Source organism: Ambystoma mexicanum, chromosome 1p (genome assembly GCF_040938575.1).
Source record: "Ambystoma mexicanum isolate Mex_15411 chromosome 1p, UKY_AmexF1_1, whole genome shotgun sequence".
Taxonomy (NCBI): Eukaryota; Metazoa; Chordata; class Amphibia; order Caudata; family Ambystomatidae; genus Ambystoma; species Ambystoma mexicanum.
The window spans coordinates 59321196-59343562 of NC_090921.1; the positions used below are offsets into that span (position 1 = coordinate 59321196).

Sequence of the window (22367 nt, forward strand, 5' to 3'; positions counted from 1 at the left end):
TCACTGACCACAGTAATTGTGTTGTGCCCTTTGGTCGCTCATTGACCTCAGTAATTGTGTTGTGCCCTTTGGTCGCTCACTGACCACAGTAATTGTGTTGTGCCCCTGATCGCTCATTGTCCACAGTAATTGTGTTGCCAACGGTCATATATTCACCACACTGCTATCTGTACGAGCCCTATGATTACTGTAACTTAACACTATGTGCCTGACCCCATTCTCTAGATAACAGCATAGCAGACTTAGCAGTTACTCTGCCTGCACTACACCAACTAAACTCTAGCCATCTACCCAGATACGGGACGCTCACACACTACACAATGCTCATTATACTAACCTACCTAGTATACCTGGCCGCCTCACTCGCCCCATGGGAACATCTCACCATGTCGCCTCTTATAGCAACTACAATACAACATTCCACTACACAATATAACATAGCTGACAGAAACCTAAGATTACGAGCAAGACTACCCAGAATCTTTGATCCGCTCATCAAATACGAAACTAACACTACTCGAACCAAAAAGGATCCCACTCACAAACCATTCACCCATAACCACGTTAAGCTTAACAACTACCAAACCAATAAAGAAACAACTGCCACTCCCAATGCTGCAGAAAATACTGCTACACATCGTAACCGCACACCTAAACTCAAAGGAGCCTTAATAAACGCTAGATCCTTAGTCGCCCACGCCATAGAAATATCGGAAGTTATCCTGACAGAAGACTACGACTTCCTAGCAATCACAGAAACTTGGCTGCATGAGGCATCAGGCCCAGCACTATCCCTAGCTGTGCCCAATAATTACACTATCCTCAGATCGGATAGGTGCGGAGCTCGAGGTGGAGGACTAGCCATCATCGTCAAAACTAAACTCCAGATGAGACTCACCCCCTCACCAATCATTGAATCCTGTGAGATAATGTCCACCAAGACACCTACAGCTAACTCACAAACCCTTAACATTCACTTGATATACAGACCTCCAGGTCCAATCAAGAACTTCATAGAAGACTTAACTACCATCCTATCAGAAAACCTTAAAGATACTACTCAATCAATATTATTAGGCGACCTTAATATTGGCTTTAATGATATCAACGACTTACAAGCCACAGCAGCCTCCAACACACTAACAGAACTGGGCTACACACAAAGAGTGCTTGAGCCCACCCATACCAAAGGGAGAACCCTTGATTGGATTGCTGACCACAACTGCAATATAGACACTCTCACCATCTCACCCCAAATCTGGTCAGACCACCATCTAATCTCATTCTCCTTGGACACTGCCACCCCTAAACTGCAACAACCATGTGCACCTCCTGCACTTACCAGAAACAAAAAAAACATGACATTAGACAAACTACTCCCCGGCATCATGCCCACTTTGGACGCTCTACCTGACAGCCTCAACCCTAATAGCCTAGTGGAAGAATTTAACAATATCATGAACATAACTCTTGACAACATCGCACCACTCAAGCTCAGAAATAGCAAGCCAAAGAACCACTTGAACAACTGGTTCACCCCTCTCTTAAAAAATCTGAGATTAGAAAAAAGGAAATGGGAAAATACATGGAAAATTAACCCCAGCCCAGAAAATAAACTGAAATTAGCTAAAATCTCTTCTCATTACAAAAAAGAAATCATCTTAGCTAAACAAGAGACCTACAATAACAGAATCACACAAGCCAAATCAAGTACTAAAGAACTGTTCGCCATACTCAGAGAACTGGAAAACCCAATAACACCTCAAGACAACTGTCTTAAAGATAAAAAGTGGTGCTCCGAAATCCAGCAAGCCCTCTCTAACAAAGTCCGAAACCTCCAAAAGAAAATAGAACTAAAACGTGAGACCCTAGCACCCAATAGATTACCGCCTATCAAGACACTTCCTAACTCCAAACCCACTACGCAATTCCACTTCTCCAAAGTCTCCATACTAGAAGTAGAGAAAGTAATACTCGGTCTAAAACCGTCCAACTGCAAAGGAGACTCATGTCCAGCACAACTCATCAAAGATGCCGCACGAGATCTAGCACCATTTATCACCAAGTTAATTAATGCCTCCTTTACCACAGGCATTATCCCCAGTAACTTAAAAGAGTCCTGGGTGCTCCCACTCTTAAAAAAGGCTACTCTAGACCCCACCATACCCACTAACTATAGACCTATTACTACGGTACCATTCCTTCTGAAGATACTGGATAAGGTGGCATATATACAAATCCAGAGTTTCCTGGAACAAAATCAACTACTAGGCTCCCGACAATCTGGCTTCCGCCCTCTTCACGGCACAGAAACTGCATTGATTGACCTGAAAGCCCAAATAGACAAAGTAAGAGATTCTGGTAAACCAGCACTCCTCCTACTACTAGACCTATCGGCCGCTTTTGATTTAGTGGACCATAAAATCCTATGTAACCACCTAGATTCAGCAGCACACTTCTCCACTGAGGCTATAGCATGGATACAATCCTTCCTCAGTGATCGCACCATGAGGGTTTTCTCACCTATAGCAGCTGCAGACCCCATCCCTATTACCTGCGGTGTGCCACAGGGATCATGCGTTTCACCAACGCTATATAACATATTCACTAAGCCCCTGTTTGATGATTTGGACCTTCTGGGTATCACGTATACCAACTACGCTGACGATACCCAGATCCTCCTCCCACTCACAGGGGTTTACGAAAAAGATCTAGCAATGGTGAACAAAATATACAGCATCGTTCAGGCATGGATGGCAACCCATGGCCTATGCCTGAACGACGATAAAACTGAGCTTCTTATCCTAGGCACCGCACCCCTCATCAAAAAACTAAGCACAAACTACTCTTCCTTTATCATAGATGGGAACTGCATACAAGTTGCCAAAGAAGTTAAAACATTAGGGATATACCTTGATTCTACCCTATCATTTTCCAAACAGGTAAACTCCCTAGCTTCCTCGACAGCCTACACATGTAAGCTCATTAGAGCAGGAAAACAATTCCTTTCCCAGCACAGCTGTCTAACATTAGCCAGAGCCCTCATCATTTCTAAACTTGATTATTGTAACGCACTGTACATAGGAGCCAATAAATCTATCATAAACAAAATACAGATACAGCAAAACAAGGCCCTCCGAGCGGCATTGAACGTCCCCAGGAGAGAACACATTACAGCAATAAGAAGGAAACACAAATGGCTCTCCACCCTCGAGAAAATCAGACTCAAAACTGCATCTCTCACATACAAATCCCTACACAACAAAGCCCCACAATACCTTAAGGACAGATTCACCAGAACACACCCCACAAGACAAACCAGACTTGCTTACACCAATCGCCTACAAGTACCACGCTTTAAACTGACCACCATAGGCGGAGCTAGCTTCCCAGTCAAAGCTGCTCAACTGTGGAACGAATTACCCACTACTGCGAGGCTAGAACACTCCTTCTCCAAATTCAGGCAAATTGTAATTAACTGGCTAACGACAGCAACTGCCAATTGAAAAACTTGCACCTGTAACTGGTAATTTCTGTAACCGCTAATGTCTGTAACTTGTAACTGTAACCTGTAACTTATGCTCTAAGCTGTATATATTCTTACTTTTGCGCCCTTATACTCCAGGGTCTGGTGCGCACAATAAATTCCAAACAAACAAACAAACAAACAAACAAAATGAATGGCAGAGTGATCTGACTATGGAATGGGAGTGATGGCTGAGATCGAAGGAGGAAAGTTGCCAATAGCGGCATGGCTACCGCCCAGATCGTAATGAGGCCCCTTGTGTTTAAGCAAAATATTGTGACATGTGAAGTACTGAATTCTGGTCGTGTGGCTGACTTCAACACAGAGATTCAAAGCCACCTTCACCCATTACATGCTACTGAAGAGGGATGGGGAATGCTACCACATCCCCCTCCCACAAAATTCATGACACGGAAGAAGGTCAGGAAACACTGCAATCACCCATTCTATTTCAGACTGATTCCCAGTGGTCCAATGATTGACAAGTATGTCAAGAGAAACCCCCCTCAGCCAGCCATACGCCCTTAACCAGCCCTACAGACCAGCTGTGGTATGAATTTACCTCAGCACGGATGAAGAGCCCCAGGTCCTAACCAAAGACAACTTGATCGACAGTCTCGATTAAAGTGCCAAGAAGCCATATTGCTGACGTCATTAGATACACCATGACATAGCTGCATTAGGCATGAAGCACATGTACCATCCATACTTTGGGACACAAACACGCACTCGAATACATGAAGAACATGAGCATGCAGTACTTTAGTTAGAGGACAGCCACCTATACATACTGTCATTGCTTTTATTATTTTTTCATTAGCCAAATGCAGCAACACAGAAACCACAAGAAGCAAGAGATCCCGAGCCAAGCCTGCAGATGCTTACATGGGAATAACCAAACGGAACTGCAGAAACACTTATGAGACCTGACAAACCAAGTGTGACTAACCTATAGAGAATGTAGTATAGCATGAACATTGCAGAAAACGCATTGTGAAGGTTTAGGAAAATTACAGCAGGCCACAGGCCCCTCAGCAAGAGCAGAGCTCAATTCAGGCTGGACAAGAGCAAGGTGTGTGAGACAGGACCCGCTGCCAAGGCCACAAGATACGTATGATATTCCATTCCCTGGACGACAAAGGCACCCGCTGCAGTAAATACAACTTATTCCTTATAATTCAGAGTGACTCAACTGAAGCAGACAATGGACAGCGACCAGAGCTGGGAAAGAGAGCTGATCTCAGGCTATCAGACAGAGGACTGCAACAAATATGCCACAATATGAGACCAGTTTTGCACCGAGCAACGGAGCAATCTCATAGACTCAGGTGGTACACACAAGTTACAATGCAGACACATAGTCCTTCTTATTACCTTGAAGAGGTACACCAAGAGCTGAGAACCTTTGCAGATCCCAGGCCTAGGGGTCATCAGCTCCAGCCAACCACAGTTTGTATCCTAGGGGTGGGTAGCAACGGGTCAGAACCAGGGTTCTATCAATCAAAAATATTTTCCAAAATCTGTGCAATTTCAAATCTGCCAGAATTTTCAAGTGTGCAGGGAATTGAAATGTACAAAGGGCTGCATGTGTAACTTGCTTTAAAAACAAAACTCTGCCTTTGTTTTAAATCTAAACTGTAGCAAGTAATATTTACCTGTTTATTACATAAAGGTAAAAAGTGTGCTTTGCATTGAAGCTCTGTTTTTTGCCAAAGAGAATGTGGTGTGTGTCACAATTTAAGGCAATTATTAATTAAACCTATATTTTCAATACATATATATTCTCTCTATACCCCGGCCTGGCTCTTGGAACATTGTTGGCACAGGGGAGGGATCGATGTGGCTCTGTAAGTGTCATGGATAGGGCTAGCTGAACAAAAATAATCGGTGTGCTGTGGGTCCCCTTAACTGGGGGGACTCCCAGTGGTAAGTGTGGTCTCTCAATATATCATTATAACCCCATTTGTTGTGGGTAGTGCTTGCTCAACCTCTTCCGAGCCATTTCATTAATAGTTATCATTCCTCCATCCTGATTCCAACATATAAACACTTACTGTTCAGCATTATTATAGACTGATTATGCTACTGGACCCAAAGTACTTTTTCCATGGATCAAATTTACAAATCAGTAGGAATCAGCTACATGACACAACAAGCAGACTGTACTCTCATTTAGAGATGCACATATTTGCATTGGCACTTACAAAGCTGCAATCCCTGGCATGCTCACATGCATACATACCATCTATGTATATATAAATCAGACAATCTGTTAGTTTGTTCCTTATACAATTCCACACCATTCCACCAATCTGCACCAAATGTTGCATAGTTTCCTATTAGGGCCCTCCAAACATTACTGGCTACATGACATTTGTACACCCCACCCCTTTCCCTTGATTTCAGCCCTTTCATACATGAGAGGGTTACCTGAAATCGGCAAAACATCAATGCAGTCATAGATGGACCGGACCAAGCTAATTTTAAGCGTCTCGAGGTGATGAACAAAATTCAAAAGGCCTTCAAAACCATGTTTCAAGGCCTTGTGATGTACCACAACCCACCACAATGCACAACACCACACCATGGTAGGGGACAGGTGGGGAGAGCTCACAGAAGGTCCCAATATGCTGCAGCGCACCAGCTCTCGCCTCACCTCCATTCTGCACCGGGGTATATCAGCCAGCCACAGGCGCCCATTCTCAGTGCAGTTTACTTCAGAGTGAAAAGTACATTAAGCGATAAATGACTCAGAACAGCAACCTACAGGATCATGATTTTCAACAATTGATAAGTGTTATCATGTCTGTCTACAGAACCTGTGCATAGAACGCTACTAAATGCATGCCTCTACTCCTCCACAGATGATGACTTTTGATGCTACTACAGCTTCAGCCTGCCTTCTAAATGGTCCATGCGAGACTGGGGAAGCACAACAGCCCCATCCTTCATGTCCCATTGAGCATATACAGCTGGGTCTCTGTAAGCTAAAGGAAACCAGATTTCCTTAACATCAAGGCCATCTCCGGGGGTGCAGCTATGGAGCGATCAGGGATTGGCTTGGCTCCTTCTTAAAGGGTGGTTGGTTGGCACCCTCTTATCCAATATAGACATGCCTCAATGGATGGGAGCACATTCCTAAGAGTCTAAGCACTTTTCTTGTAAGCTGTCATTATTCTTGATTCGTGGTCAGGATCCTAGCAAAGAGTTTTCATGGCAGAGTTTTCAAGCCTTTTGAAAAAAATCTTGTATTCCCAATCCACGACACATACACATCATGACTGTCCTACCTCTGTAATAGGAATGGATGGGAATTACAGGAATTACAGGTACTTCCACATCTGGATTAGTATTGGAGGGTAGTATGTTCCAGGTACATCCGGTTCTCAGGTCAGTGTATTCTTACTCTTTCAGGGACTTGTTCTCGAGGGCCTACAAGTGACAAGAGCAGCACCTCCACTTCTTGAGCCTGAGTCTCCCAGGAAGCCTTCTTCTAGGTTGTTTCACTTAGATGTGATATAGGGATATATATTTACATGATTCAGGGATCCAGCCATGTTTTATGTGGCTCTATCATATCAAAGTCATTATTTTGTGGTTAATTCACATTGGCAAAATAACTTCAGGGGGAAGCAACAATATATATGTATTAAGGGTTAAGGAGTATTAGGGTTGGGAACAGTGGGGCACGGGAGGAGTGGGAAGGTGGGTATACAGAAAGAAGCCACCTTTAAAAAGAAAGGAACGTGAATCCCAACTGTATGACTGGAAGATATGGCAACAGCCATGTGTAATTCCCCCCCTCGTAGGAACAAATCCTGGGTGTTGGGGTCTGTACTATTGTTTACACTGCAGGCAAACCCCAGGGGTACAGCAGCACTGTAGCCCTGAAAACATGAATAGGCTTGGCAAATTAGTGGAGCACCTCCTGTGAGGGATGTGAGCTTACAGGGACCATGATCTGCCTTGACCCTGAGCACTGTACTGAGGCACAGCACTAGAGTGATTAGGACATTTGAATCACACTCACCCATCCTGTCATCCATGTGTCTGTCCACCCACCCCTCCATCCATGTGACCATTTCAATATGTTGTTATTGCTTTGATACAATGCTAATGGTAGCGGTGTGCGGTATAAGTCAACTTAACATGACATAATATTTGCATACAATGCTTCATCTCATTCTGTGACCCACACCTGAAAGTGGTGTGTTCTCTGATTCATGAGCTGATTATGGCGCACAATGTGGTCCTTCAGCTGATGCAACTCTGAACCTGAACATTTGGTATTGGGCTGATTTCCTGGGCAATGATCCACCCTCAAAGCTGCCCCTCTGAATGGAATAGTCACTTGGTTTGCCTTTGAAACCTTTCCTGAATGAGAAGCTCCTGGAAGCGTACCCAAGTTTACTCAAGGCAGAAGGGGCAGAAGGGGATCACCTGGGCTACTATTATTCTGGCCTTAGGCAAGCGGGGGAATTACTTCTGAGATCGAAAAGTGTATTGATGTTTTTTGGCAATGTGAAACCAAAGCCTATTTCCATCAACCATCATCATGAACCTACATGCCCCAGTGCTTTTAATCGCAGAAGAGCACTTTTTGATCCCAAAAAGGTAAACCACAGTACACGGCAGTTCCCCAAAAGTGCAAAAGCCAAACATAGCTCACAAACACTATCATGCAGAAAGAGATCAAACTACTTTAGTAAGAAGCAGGCACAAATTAAAATGGCTCCAAATTGTCAGATGGAACTTGGACCAGCTCGCTAATGCCACAAAGCATGATCTCATTGCTGTGCGAGAAGAAATACGAGCACCTTGAATTATGACATCGCAGAATAGTATGTTACTTGCCCTCATCACAGTCATGGAGTGTGGGGTCTGCAAGATCATCGGAAGTACATGTTGCATATATGTGCCTCCAAATGATCAGGATAATGGGTCTTTAAGTGTAGCAATAAAGGCCTTACATCACCTAAGGATAGGTATGAAGGAGGAATGAGGACTCAAGAAGGAACAATATTGGATAACGAAGATATTCTCCTGGATGGCAAACTTGCAGACAAATGTATGCACAACATTCCTACCTATTCCGATCTTCTTAATCTTAATTTGGAGCATGTACCAAGTAATACTGGTTTGTTGTGCGTCTCGTGGAAGCAGTATAAAGTTACTTGATGCTAAATTAGGAGATGCCACCTCGCATTAGAAAGATGAGAATAGACAGACGAGGTAGAGATAAAACCCAAAACCAGGATGGTGTGAATAGAGCACACAGTAGGCCCGATAGGAACACTTCGCAGACGACCCCCAGATCCCAAAAACTACCTTCTGTATTACGTAGATACCACAGCAGATGGCGATTGCTATTTTTTTTAAGTTGCAGTCCTTGGGATTATGCAAAGGAGGCAGGACATTTGAGAAACATCAGCAAAGTGGGCGTCCCAAAAGATGTATATGATTGGGCAAGAGAACAGGAATTAAAGGACAAGGAGTACATGGGGGAATTCATTCCAGATGGAACAAAAGGGGTAATGGTGTGATGAACATTCAATGTTCCAAATGCAAGCAAAAATAAAGACTAAGGAAGCCCATAAAACACGAGAATGAAACCACACTGAAAGCCAGAGGCCCAGACAACATGCATAATGCACCACAAGATTTAGGTGAAGTCGAAAAGGGACTATGCTCTGTTAACAGACCCCTCCTAGACGTAAGATAGACAGTAGCCAGCAATGTACATACGCATACAGTTAGAATTTAGTTCATGTAGGATGATGGCAATGACAAATAACATTTGAGCAAACATTAGGTCTAACCAGACACACACACACACCCATAAGTGAGCAAGCAGTAATAGATGCACCCACTAGAAACACTAAAATGTAGCAAACATACAACACCACAAACATATCTCACATCCTTTAGGTGTGGAACACAAAGAATAGGACTCAGAATAAAGGTAGTTCTGTAGGCTGATTATGTTTAGTAGACATCAGATATACATGATATTTTCCACACAGTATAATGCATCCAGTTTCAGCTCACATTCGAGACACACACACACACACACACACACACATGGTCAGCAGCCACTGACCGGGCATAAAGTAATGCTGTGATTGGCCAGAACAGAAAGGCAAAGCTCATTCCCAGGTTCCGGACAAGGGGCAGTGACTTAATCAGGTGTTAGAGCACATGAGAAAGGGTGGAAGAGGTTCACAAGAGATGGGCTAGGAACAGAAGGGCAGCAGGTTTCCAGGCCTGGAGTAAGTGAAACATGTACATGTAATATGTCTATTCAGTGCTTTAGAAACTAGCAAGGCGAAGATCACAGCTGAAGAGAACAAGAAAGTGAACAAAAGGGTCCACAAGTCAAGTTGATCAGGGAGAAGACACACACTTCTCCTTGTAGGAAAACATCCATATAGGAGTGTAATTACAAATACAGAACAACATGAGCCCCCCAACCCAGGAACAGATCAGCATTCAGCACCAAGAGAATCATAAAAGGGAATCTATTAAAGATTGCATTTTGAGTCCTGACAACCCTTCAATTATAGATATTCATAAGTAATAAGGCCAACCTTTAAGTCCCATGAGAAAGGATGTGAAGTTTTCTTTTTTGTTGCCACACTGTGTACACCTCACAATACGATTGGCTAATTATGGAGACGACTCACCCCAGATACTTCAAAGAGACATAGCCAATGGGCAACCAAGTTGTATGTGAAACATTTTAACCTGTCAACTGTCCAATCAAAACTGTGTGAAACTAGATGACCCCACCATGAGATCATTACAATGAGGTAGTCATTAGAATGGTCACAAGGGATAGAATAGGTCAATAGGGATAAGTATTGTATAGAATCACCTATAGCACAACCAAGACTGTCCAATAAGCAAATATGAATTTCCATGCATCTTGAAACATTGTGTAACAATCCACTCCACCTCTCATTACGCAAACCGCCATTTAATGATGCAATGTTAAATGATTTGTGAATTGTTCCAGCTGTGGTTGCATGTAATAAACTTTTGTTTTTCTTGATTCAGTGAAATGTATTGGCTCCTTGCATAATGTTTTCAAACACTGATTTTTGGGCCTGAATAATAGCTAAACTACTTATGTTATATCCTGAGTTATCTACTGGTTGACCTTGGCCCTCACTGGGGACCCGCAGTGGGTAGAATTTCAGTATATTTCCCTCAAGAACGGAGATCCACTCATTATTTGGAGGAAGGTTCATTTTGAAATGTTGAGTAGGAGTCCCTTAACTATCGTCAAGGTCGTTCATAGACATGAAACTGATGTTTGGACGTGGGTATTCTTGAAATGCATTCCACTGAATTTGGATGTTTTTTCTATCAAGTGACAGATACTTTTCGCACTGATGTAATTGCCACTTCTTTTTTTTTGCTGTTCTAGATGTACTTGAACAAAACATATTGCATTTATATGAGGTGTTATACATCTTTCTACAGCATTAACCTGCTTATTTGGGTCTTTCACAGACTGTGATTGTGGTTTCGTTTCACTGCCTACTTACTTGTGTCCAAATTTCATCATCAGAGTCAGAGCCACTACTTGAACCCCCTTCCCTCTTTGCATATTTCCTCTCCCTGTCATAACAATTTTAGGGAGATTTGCCATGAGCTCGGTTCAGGGAATCCCCTCTTTTCGCTTCCTGCCATTGGCCTTCTTGGTTATGGGCCTCTAGGTGCTATGTAGGAGTTACAGACTCTGAATGACAACTAGGGCAGAATTTTAACAAAGACTTTTGCAAAAGAGGCATGCTAGTGTGTGAGACTCTAGTGTGAGTCAGTGCTGTGAATACATACAAAACTAATCAGAAAGGGGTTTGGATTCAGTATTGCATTGAAGCAGATACCATAGTACAATGCACCATACCATGGCATGGACTGAGTTGCAAAGCATGTATGAATAACAATGACTAACCACTAACACCCTACTGATGTCTAACACGATACTAATATTAAAGGCAGCTCAGTCCATAGCTCATTGGTGCAAATCATTGATTTTAATCAGTGGTGCAAACTGGGCTTCTTCATGTGGCTGCAAGCACAGACTATGCGATGTTGCTTGGAAAATAAACATACAAATGCTGGTTTTGAAATGGGGATGTGACGTGGAATTTGCTGTTTGAAATAGATCATTGTTTAAAGCTTCCAGCTTCTAGCACAGGAAGGAAAATGTTTCAATTAGACCATCCGCTCGCTGAGCTGAATTCTCTGCAAAGGTGAAAGGGGCCAAGCATGTGGTGGCATCCTGGAACTTTCCAAAAGGTGTGGCTTTCCAGAGGGCATGACTGGTTGATGGGATGACATCACGGTCAGGAGCAGAGAGATTTTACACAAAGTGTAGGAGTATATACGTGAAGAAGGCAGGTAGGAGGGAGGCTTTACAAAGAAGACACAGAGAGGAAGAAGGGAGGCTGGTTGGCTGTTTTCTGTTTTGTCCTCCCAAAAGGGAGTGAAGTAAGATCACAGAGGAGAAGGTTTTTTTTTCCATGTGCGAGCGCAGACAGGAGCTGAGCGAGGCCTTTCCCGCAGAAGATGAGAAGGAGGGGGAATCCAAGTCCACAGGGCCAGGGCACACATAGCCTGTCCTTCGATGGTTTGGCAAACTATTCAGATATTTTTAAGTGAGCATCCAGTACTAAGTGATAGGTGTGTCGGTAGACTGCCAAAAATTATATTGATTATTCAAAAAGGGTACAATAGGTGTCAGGGAAGCTATTTCATGTCCTGCATTTTCCTGTCCTAAGTTAGCTGTCTGGGTAAAGAAATAAGCTGCCAAGGGCAGTGGCTATCTCAAGGTTCAGATATAAAAATGTGTGTGTTCTGTCAAGTTTAGAACAGGGGGAGAACAGCAGTATTGTCACTGGGCAGACCGAGGGACATTTTTGTTTGGTGTGAGAAGCAGAAAGTGTTCTAAATTGCATAATTGTTGACAGTTTAAGAACCCGGCATGTGTCAGTAAATGAGTTTACATTTCTTTGCTTTCAGCTCCTGCTCAATGTACAATGATGGCATGTCATGTTTCCCTGTGTGCGTTTTGTTCTTGTCATGCAGACAATCCGTAAAGCATCCTATGAATAACTATATTCTGTGTGACTCATTACTGTAAGGTGTAAAGAGCTGTGTTTGATAAACCCAATGTTATAATCACATAATGTTCATTCGGTGTCATCATACTGAACCACCAATGCAATATGAATAAGGTTGAGAAACTGTGCCCCCAGTGCAATCCTAAATCCTGTTGCTGTCCCAGCAAGTGATCCCAAAGTGAGTTTAGTCCAGTGTTAGTGGCAAGCTGGAAGCTCAAAATACTCTACAGGCCTCAAATCCTTTCTGAGGGGGGATAACATGGCATTTCTTCATGTTTACAGCCCATACCCAGCGTTTCTTCATCTATCTAAGTGTTCTGGGATATGCCCATAATCGTTGGCATGGATAGGGACCTTTAAATTGTCCTTTTAGGGGTGCATTGCCAGTCTTACACAACGGCCAAACGGGCTAAATGCTCTCTCTTTGTGATCATGCTCTGTACCTCTAGTTCCCTTAACAAATGTCCTTACCTTGATTCAAAACTGATCTCTTTGGGAGTACACTCAGTTCCTCTCCTGTCCACTCCTGACATCATAAGCACATTCCTCTGTAAGCCTCATTGTCAGAAAGGGAACTCACGGCTTCCGGTTTATCTGTGTAACTTTAGGAATGGAACATGGTGTATCTGGCCTGAATATGGCTAGGCTTGCCAAAGCCACTAGTATGTCACTGGGAAGGCCTGGGCAGTGGAGAGGCAGTACCATGAATTGGAGAAAGTCTCCATTCTACCATGAAACCTAGTTGTCTGTGAACTTTTGCTACTGATTTGAATTTCTTGTCATAATCACGCATTGTTATTATGTTCATCAGTTGCTGCTTACTGTGTACCCAACTGATCCTTGGATTTATTCAGACTGGCTTGGCTACTGTTGAATGTTGTAGTTTTTATGCCAATCTGTCTTTCAAGTTATGTATTTCCTCCTGAAAGAGATGTTTTTCATTCTGATGAACATGTATTTCATGCATATTTTCTTGGTTCGGAATTGCAAGCTATCTAACGTAGGCGGTGACAATGTTCCGGCAAGATTCTTCATTACAATTTCTAATTTATCTCTCAAAGTATTATTTTCTTCTATCCTTTGGCATAGTTTTCATTGGGAGACCTTCCTGTGGTCACACTGTGTTTGTGACTGTTTGTAAAGTAAGTTGACTCTTTGTATTTTCTCAATAGCAGTTTCTTTTTTTCTGTGCAGAGTCTGTTTTTGTTTAAGGATTGTTATACACTTGTATAACGTATTGAATTCAGCCTGCGAATCGACATCGACATGATTTGCATTTTTATAGTCACAATGCCTTCCAACAGACAGTTTGTATGAGCAATTTCATCATTTAACGTATTCTTAAATTTGCCAATGTCTGTAAACACTAACTATGAATGTGATTAGTGTTTACAATGTCTCTTTCCAAGGTACCTATTTAACTTATCATAGGCTAACGCTACTGCCCAGCCTGTAGGAGATCTGTAGCTTAATTAAATTCCACAGGCACAAAGGTACATTTTGCAAACCAATCATGAACCTTTAAGCAGTTACCACTCTGAAACCTTTGGGCACTTATCAACTTTAATGCACCAAAACCTACCTGCAAGTGGGCAGAAACATGAATTGAAGAAATGTTCACATTATTTCCAACATTGGTCTTCTCTCTGCTATGAGACCATTTCTCTCCATTTACTTTCAAAAACAGATTAATCATTTTCATCATAAGTGGTCCACACTGCATGACATTTGCACATATGTGTGCATGTGTAAATATCGTGACTTACTTTATTTAAGCACACAGGATGCATTAGACCTCAAAGCAGGTGATATTTCTGATGTATAAGCTGATTGCGGTGCTCCAAGTGGTCCTTCATCTGAGGGGTGTACCGATCTTGGCTAATGAGCTCATTCGCAGCAAAAGGGTCATCCCAAGATCTGCCCCTCTGAAGGAAATAGTCACTTGGATGACATTCAGAACCATTCTTGCTTCTACTTTGCAAGCTCTTGTTTCTCTTCTTGATGTCTGAAAGATTGCTCTGCAGGTTCATGAAGGCACATCATGATTTCAGGGAGATTTACCATGTGTACGGTTCAGGAAACCTCTCTTTTTGCTCCCGGACATTGGCCTTCTGAGTTATGGGCCTCAAATCTTTTCTGAGGGGGAATAACATCACATTTCTTCATGTTTTTATTCACAATCAGAGTTTCCCCATCTACATAAGAGTTCTGGGATATGCCCATAATCGTTGGCATAAATAGGGACCATTTAATTGTCCGTATAGGGTTGAATTGCCTGTCTTTAGACAACAGCCAAATGTGCTAAATGCTCTCTCTTTGTGATCATGTGCTATACCTCTTGTACCCTTAACTCATTATCATACCTTGATTCAAAGATGATCTCTTTGGGAGTGCACTCAGTTCCTCTCCTGTCCACTCCTGACATGTCCACTCCTGACATGTTTAGCACATTCCTCTGTAAGCCTCTCTGTCTGACAGGGAACTCTAGTCTTCCTGTTTATCTGGGTAACTTTGGGAACGGGACACAGTGTATCTGGCCTGAACATGGATAGGCATGCCAAAGACACTAGTATGTCTCTGGGAAGGCCTGGGCAGTGGAGAGGTAGTATCAGGAATTGGATAAAGTCTCCATTCTACCATGACACCTAGTTGTCTGTGAACGTTTGCTACTGATTTTCATTTCTTGTCTTAATCACGCATTGTTATTATGGTCATCAAAAAGAAAACTAGGTCAAAGGATCAAATCAGCGTGACCTCGCGCAGACAGGCTTCGTGGCAGGTCTGGGCACTTCGGTAAATTTAATAACTCTTCATGCCATTAAACATCACGCACAGTCCGTTAAACAGCCCATGTATTTTGCGTTTGTTGACCTACACTCGGCATTTGATTCAGTGTCTAGACCCCGACTGATGGATAAATTGTTAGAGGCTGGGTGTCCGTCAACTTTAAGTGACATCATTTTCGCATTACACTCGAACACCTCCATCTGGGTAAGATTGAACCTTGAGGGGCTTCTATCATCGGACGTCCTTACCTACCGGGGGCTGAAGCAGGGGTGCATTCTCGCCTCAGCGTTGTTCAATTTTTTCATTAATGACGTTAGAAGAGCACTTGAAGAAGTACGTGCAGATGCACCAAAATTGAATAACATCGAGGTGAAAGCGTTATGGTACGCAGATGATTTAGTACTAATATCTAAAACTCCTATTGGCCTGCAAATCTTTTAACAGCATTATGTCAATATTTTCGAGTTAATGAGCTGGTAGTAAATGACAAGAAAACCCAAATCGTAGTCTACACTCCGAAAGGCAAGCGCAGTCATCGCATGACCTGGAAAATAGAGCACATAAATCTAGAGGTGGCTCCCAATTATACATACTTGGGTATCCTATTTGACGGATCGTCGAACGCTCATTCCCAGTTAATGATAATTGAAGTCAAAATTCTCGCAGCAATCCGCCAGACTCGTTTAATCATGCATAAATTTGGGAAATTCTCCATTAAACCAGTCTTTGTGACTGTACGTAAAGTAAGTTGACTGTTTGTATTTCCTCAATAGCAGTGCCTTTTTCCTGCTGAGCCTGTTTTTGTTTAAGGATTGTTGAATTCAGCCTGTGCATCGACATCGACATGATTTGCATTTTTATAGTTACAATGCCATCCAATAGATCGTTTGTATGAATTTGTATTTGTATTTGTTTATTTGTATAGCGCACAAGGCCCGAGGGCAACCGGGCGCATTATTTAGTTACAGTTACAGCCAAGCTTTGGCATTACGCTTGAAGGCAGTGAAAGAAGGTTCAGCTCTGAGTGGGTTGGGTAGTGTGTTCCACAGCTTGGCTGCTAGGACAGGGAAACTGCGGCCTCCAGATTTTTGGAGGTTGATCCGTGGGATGACAAGGCAATTAGTGTGTGCGCTTTTGAGAGGTCTCGCAGCTGAGTGCGAGGTGAACCTGTTGGAAAGGTAGCTGGGGGATAGGTTAGCGATACTTTTATGCGTGAGTGCCAAGGCTTTAAGAGAGACTCTTTGGGTAACTGAGAGCCAGCGAAGGCTCTGTCTGTATTCAGAGATATGTGCAGTTCTAGGAATGTTCAGGGCCGCTCTAATAGCGTTGTTTTGGATGATTTGAAGTTTTCTGATATTGCATTGGTTAGTGCCCAGATAGAGGGCATTGCAGTAATCGATTTTGGAGAGGACAAGAGTCCTGGCTAGAGTTGTGCAATTGGCAGGAGACAGAAAAGGACGGCAAGCTGTGATAAGCTTGCATGTGTAAGATGTGGCTGAGGAGACTGCATTTGTTTGTCTGGATAGGGAGAGGGTGGAATCAAGATAAATACCTAATGTCTTGGTGTCCTTGGCCACTTTGATGGAGTTACCATCGATGCTGAAGGACTTGAACGAGGAGTCAAGTTTACTGAGTTTTTGGGGTGAACCTAAAATGAGGAGCTCAGTCTTCTCATCATTTAAACACAGTTCATGCTGCGCCATCCAGGCCTGGATGACTTGATAAATGGCGTTGATAGATAGGGAGTCCATTTTGTGGTCACCCGTGATGGGAATAAGTATTTGGGTATCGTCAGCGTAGTTGGTGTACGTGACACCCATACGGTCCAGTGTGTGAAAAGCAATTTGATCATTTAACGTAGTCTTTGATTTGCCAATGTCTGTAAACACTAACTATGAATGTCATTAGTGTTTAGCATTTCTCTTTCTAAGGCACCTATTTAACTTATCATAGGCCAACACTACTGCCTGTAGGAGATCTGCAAGATGTGCATTTATGAGCTAAATCAAACTCCACAGGCACAAAGGTACATTTTGCAAACCAATCATGAACCTTTAAGCAGTTACCACTCTGAAATCTTTGGGCACTTACCAACTTCAGAAGAGCTCCAAAAGCTACCTGCAAGTGGGCAGAAACATGAATTGAATATTTTTTCACTTTATTTCCAACATTAATCTTCTCTATGCTATGAGACCATTTCTCTCCATTTACTTTCAAAACCAGATTCATAATTTTCATTATAAGTGGTTCACACTACATGACATTTGCACATATGGTTGCATGTGTAGTTATTGTGACATACTTTGTTGAAGCACGCAGGATGCATTAAAACTCAAAGCAGCTGATTTTGCCTTATTTATAAACTGATGTCTGTGCCTCGTGTGGTCCTTCATCTGAGAGGTTGCTGGGAAGAATTCTCCAAAATGGCTAATTTGCCTTACTTACTGAGTCCCTCAGCAGCTTTGCTGGATTTCTAGGATTTATTTTTTTCACTTGGTAAGAGCGTGAGCCTTTTCCTTCCCACTCTTACATGTGTTTTACTGTGTGTGTTTAACATTTTCTTGTGCTCAGAGACGGTGGAGCCTCACCTACTCCACAGGCATCATCTTGTTACTGTGTGTTACACAGCACCTTTAGTGCAGTAACACAGGGTTGTCTTTTAGACTTCCCAACTCAGACTCCATTTTCTGGGACTGACTACTGTCTCCCAGAACATGTAAAGTTACCATTAACTTTAATAGTCTCTTTAAAAACCACAGACCCAGTAAAAACTATCTTACATAGAATACTGGATAGGGTTAATACTTATCCCTTTTTGTCTGTTTCCCTTGGAGCATTGTTTTGCTCCCTTTTCATCAAGACTTGGCTGGTGGCAGTGGTAACTACCCTATTTTTCCTACTGTGGTTATCTTAAATAAGCTGGTATTGTTCTAGGCTATCTTGGTAGCCTTGAAATTAAATCCGCTGGACCATATTTGTTTTAATTTGGTTCCGGCTGGGTTTATTCGCCATTTCTTTTGAAAATGTCTTTCTCTTGTTTTTCGCTGTGCGCCAAACCAGTTTTGGTTCCTTTGTTCACCGTCCTTTCGCAGGCTTCTGCACAGAAGCCCTCCTTAGGCGCCTGAAAGTCTGGGCAGGCAGTATGTGGGGGAGGGGTTTTAGGACCCCTGCCATGGGTTCCCTTGGTAACTCAAGCGCACTTGTGTTTGATTGGCTAGATAACTGTCCCGGCGGGACAGCCACCCTGCTGTGTGATTGACAGCCATGCTGTATGAATGGGGGAAAACTGCATAAAAAGCAGGTCTCTTGGGCTGGAAAGGCAGAGTCAGCACTGGAACGAGAGAACCGAAGAGGAGCTGACAGAAGAGGACCCCTACCACGACTGAACTGCCCAGTGAAGCCCTGCTGCAGGTCCGAATCTTCAGACTCCGACGACAGAGAAGATCTTCCAAGAATATTCTTCCCTTGAGCTGGTGGGAGCAACCATTTCACCCAAACTGCAAGCCAGGTCTCCCTCTTCTGGTCGAATATGTTGTACAGAGCTACAGTGAACCAGAAAGCCAGGAAGGTCGGACCCTGCTATGGTTTTAAGGAGCGCACCTTTTATTTGTTGTTTTGCTCTGCTGCTGGTTTCTTCTATGGGCAGTGCAGGACCCTCCTATCTTCCTACTTCGTGTCAGTCCGACAGTCGCTTCAGGAACGGTGAGCCTGCAGGACCTAACAGAGGTGTACGGATAATGGCTCATGGGTAGGGTCTCAGGAAAAGGGTCGACCCAATATCTGCCCCTCTGAAGGAAACAGTCACTTGGATGACATTCAGAAACCCTTTTTTCAACCTGTGACTGTAGGATGACACATGTCTTAGGTGTGTGGTTGACCACACAAAGCTATCTTTCTAGGTTACTTTCATTAACATGGAATTATCAGCTTCTTATGATAATAGGCATTTTGATACTTCCCCTATGTTTATGGTTTATCAAAACATTCCCACCAGCTCCCCTTATAAAATACAGACAGAGTGTTCAGTTAGCTGGTGCCACTGTCAAGGGATGCCATCTCCTCCTGCTGATATGATATAATATGATATGGCATTTATAACACACCTATACAGTGTTTCAAGGCATGACGAGGCAAGGGAGGGAAACAGAGGGAGGACAAACAGAGCAATCTTACTAGGCCTAGTGACATTGATATTGCACAAGTGCAGCGGAGAGGGGAGGGGAAAAGTGTCAGGGGAGGGGGAAGATGGGCGAGTGCCATACAAGGGATCAAAAATAACAAGTAGTGTGGCCAGCAGGTGGCAAGTTTCGACAGTTAACGTGCACACAGCTGGTGTCCAATAAGTGCAGTTGAGGGGACTGCAGGGTTGCAGATACAGACCCAAGTGCAGGGTTTGCCAATGAGGCAGTGCAGGTGTGCATCTGGGTGGGAAGGGACCTGGGCCCGAATTCAGAGGGTAGCCAGGAAACCAGTGCAGTATCAGACAGGAGATCAGCAGGAGAGAAGGCAGAAGCAAAGAGCTCTTAAGGATGGTTCTACTCAAGTTTCAGAGAGGCAGGGAGGCTGTTCCAGAGGGAGGCACCAGCCAAAGAAAGAGATCTAACCCCAACTCGTTGCTTGGAGAAATGACTGACCCTGAGGGAGTAGGAGGTGGAGGAGACAAGAACTCCGGTAGGAAGATATTTCCGAAGACAGATTTGGAGATATTGCGGCCCCAGACCCCAGAAGGTCTTGTGGACAATGCAGAGGGTCTTGAACTTGAATCTTGCAGCCAGTGAATATGATATGATATGGCAGTTATAATGCGCCTATACACAAGTGTTTCAAGGTGCGACGAGGCAAGGGAGGGGGAACAGAGCAAGACAGACAGCAATCCTACTAGGCCAGGTGCTATACCGATCGTGCAAGTGCATGAGAAGGGCGAAGGGGGAAAGAGGGAGAGGGAGTGAGAGGAGGGGCAGTGCAGTACATGGCATAAAGAATAATAACAGCAAGTAAAGTACGCCCAGCTGGTGGCAGGGGTAGCTGGTACCACAGTCAGGTGATGTCATCTCCTCAAGGTGCAGCGGTAGCTGGCCCACAGTCTGAGTCAGATGATATGGCCTCCTCCCTTGCAGAAGTAGCTGACTGAGCAGTCAGAGGATGTCACCTGCACCCCTGCAGGTGTATCCATCCCCGAAATCATAGGATGTCATCTCCTCCCCTGGATGTATAGCAGGATCCAGAGTCAGAGCATTTCATCTCCTCCCCTGCAGGGTTAGTTGGCCCCATCGTGGGAGGATGTAATCTGCTCCCCTGCAGGTGTAGGAGGCTTCACAGTCAGAGTACGTCATCTCCTCCCTGGCAGGGCTAACCAGCCCCACAATGAGAGGATGTCATCTGCTCCCCTGCAGACGCAGCACGCCCTACAATGAGAGGATGTCATCTGCTCCCCTGCAGGCATAGGACGCCCCACAATGAGAGGATGCCACCTGATCCTCTGCAGGGCTAGCTGGGCCCACAGTCAGAGGTTGTCATCTCCTCCACTCCACAGGTAGCTTGCCCCACAATGAGAGGATGCAGTCTTCCCCCCTGCAGGGCTAGGCAGTCCCACAGTCAGAAGTTGTAATCTCCTCCACTCCACAGGTAGCTTGCCCCACAATGAGAGGATGCCATCTGCTACCCTGCAGGGCTAGCCAGGCCACAGACAGAGGTTGTCATCTCCTCCATTCCACGGCTAGCTTGCCCCACAATGAGAGGATGTCATCTGTTCTCTTGTAGGGCTAGACGGCCTCACAGTCAGAGGTTGTGTCCTCCAAAGGTATCTTTCCCACAATTAAAGGATGTCATCTGCTACCTTGCAGGGCTAGCCGGCTCCACAGTGAGAGCTTGTACCCTTGTCCACAGGTAGCTTTCCCCACTATGAGAGGATGCCATCGGCTCCCTGTTGGGGAGAATTCTCAATATGTGCTAATTTCCCTTACCTTTTGAGACCCAGAGCAACTTTACTGGATTACTAGGATTTTATTTTTTTACCTGGGAAGAGTGTGACATTTGTTTCCCACTCTTCCATGTATTTTGATGTGTGTTTTACTTTTGTGTTCTTTGGTTATGGAGTTTTAAAGCAACTCCATAGGCATCATCTTTTTTCCGTGTGTCACACAGCACCTTCAGTGCAGTGGCACAGGGATGTCTTTCAGACTTTCCAAGGTTTAAATACCTTCTCTGGGACTGACTGTTGTCTCCCAGAGCATGTAAGGTTAAATCGACTTTACTAGTTTCTTTAAATGTACTGACCCAGCACACCCTATCTTACTATAGAGTGCTGGAGTCAAAACACTCATATAACAGTCAAATGTTACCCTTTCCTACTTTAAATGGCTGATGGCAGTGGTTTAGATCAAACTACCATGATTTTTCCCGACCGCTAACAATGGTAGCTAAAAATTGGGGCATCCATGTTTTTCAATATGGCGCCCAAGACCTATTGGGTCGTCTTTTTTCCTGATTTCTTTTAGGAAGTGTGCTTCTTGTGTTTGTCTGTGCAGCAAACCAGTTTTGGCCCCATTGTTCATTGGCCTTTGGCGGGCTTCAGTGCTGAAGCCCTCCTATGGCGCCTGAGTGTCTTGGGTGGACAGGATGTGAGGGAGGTGCCCGAAACTCCCTGTGCTTAGTCTCACAGGAGACCTGAATGCACTCTGGCGTGATTGGCCAGCTGGCTTTCCGGCAAGGACAGCCACCCTGCTGTGTGAGTGACAGCCAGGCTGGAATGAATGGGGGAAAACTGTTTAAAAGCAGGTCTCTGGGACTTGGAAGCAGAGTCGAACACTGTAACGAAAGAACTGAAGACGAGCTGAAGGAAGAGGACTTATGCAACTCCTGGACGACCAGTGAATCCCTGCTGCAGCTCCAAATTACCTGAAACTCCATCGACAGAGAAGCCC

The 22367-nt window shown here is 44.0% G+C and overlaps 1 long non-coding RNA gene across 2 annotated transcripts in view; it reads right to left on the reverse strand.

Annotated features, from left to right (window-relative positions):
• Window positions 1-22367, reverse strand: part of LOC138582445 (uncharacterized) — a 388580-nt gene that overhangs the window by 88053 nt on the left and 278160 nt on the right. The window contains exon 4 of one of the 2 annotated variants that reach the window (XR_011305096.1): window positions 17536-17562. The exons of the other annotated variant lie outside the window; for it this stretch is intronic. This is a non-coding gene — a long non-coding RNA (uncharacterized lncRNA). The remainder of the gene's footprint in view (window positions 1-17535; window positions 17563-22367) is intronic. 2 annotated transcript variants of the gene reach the window in all.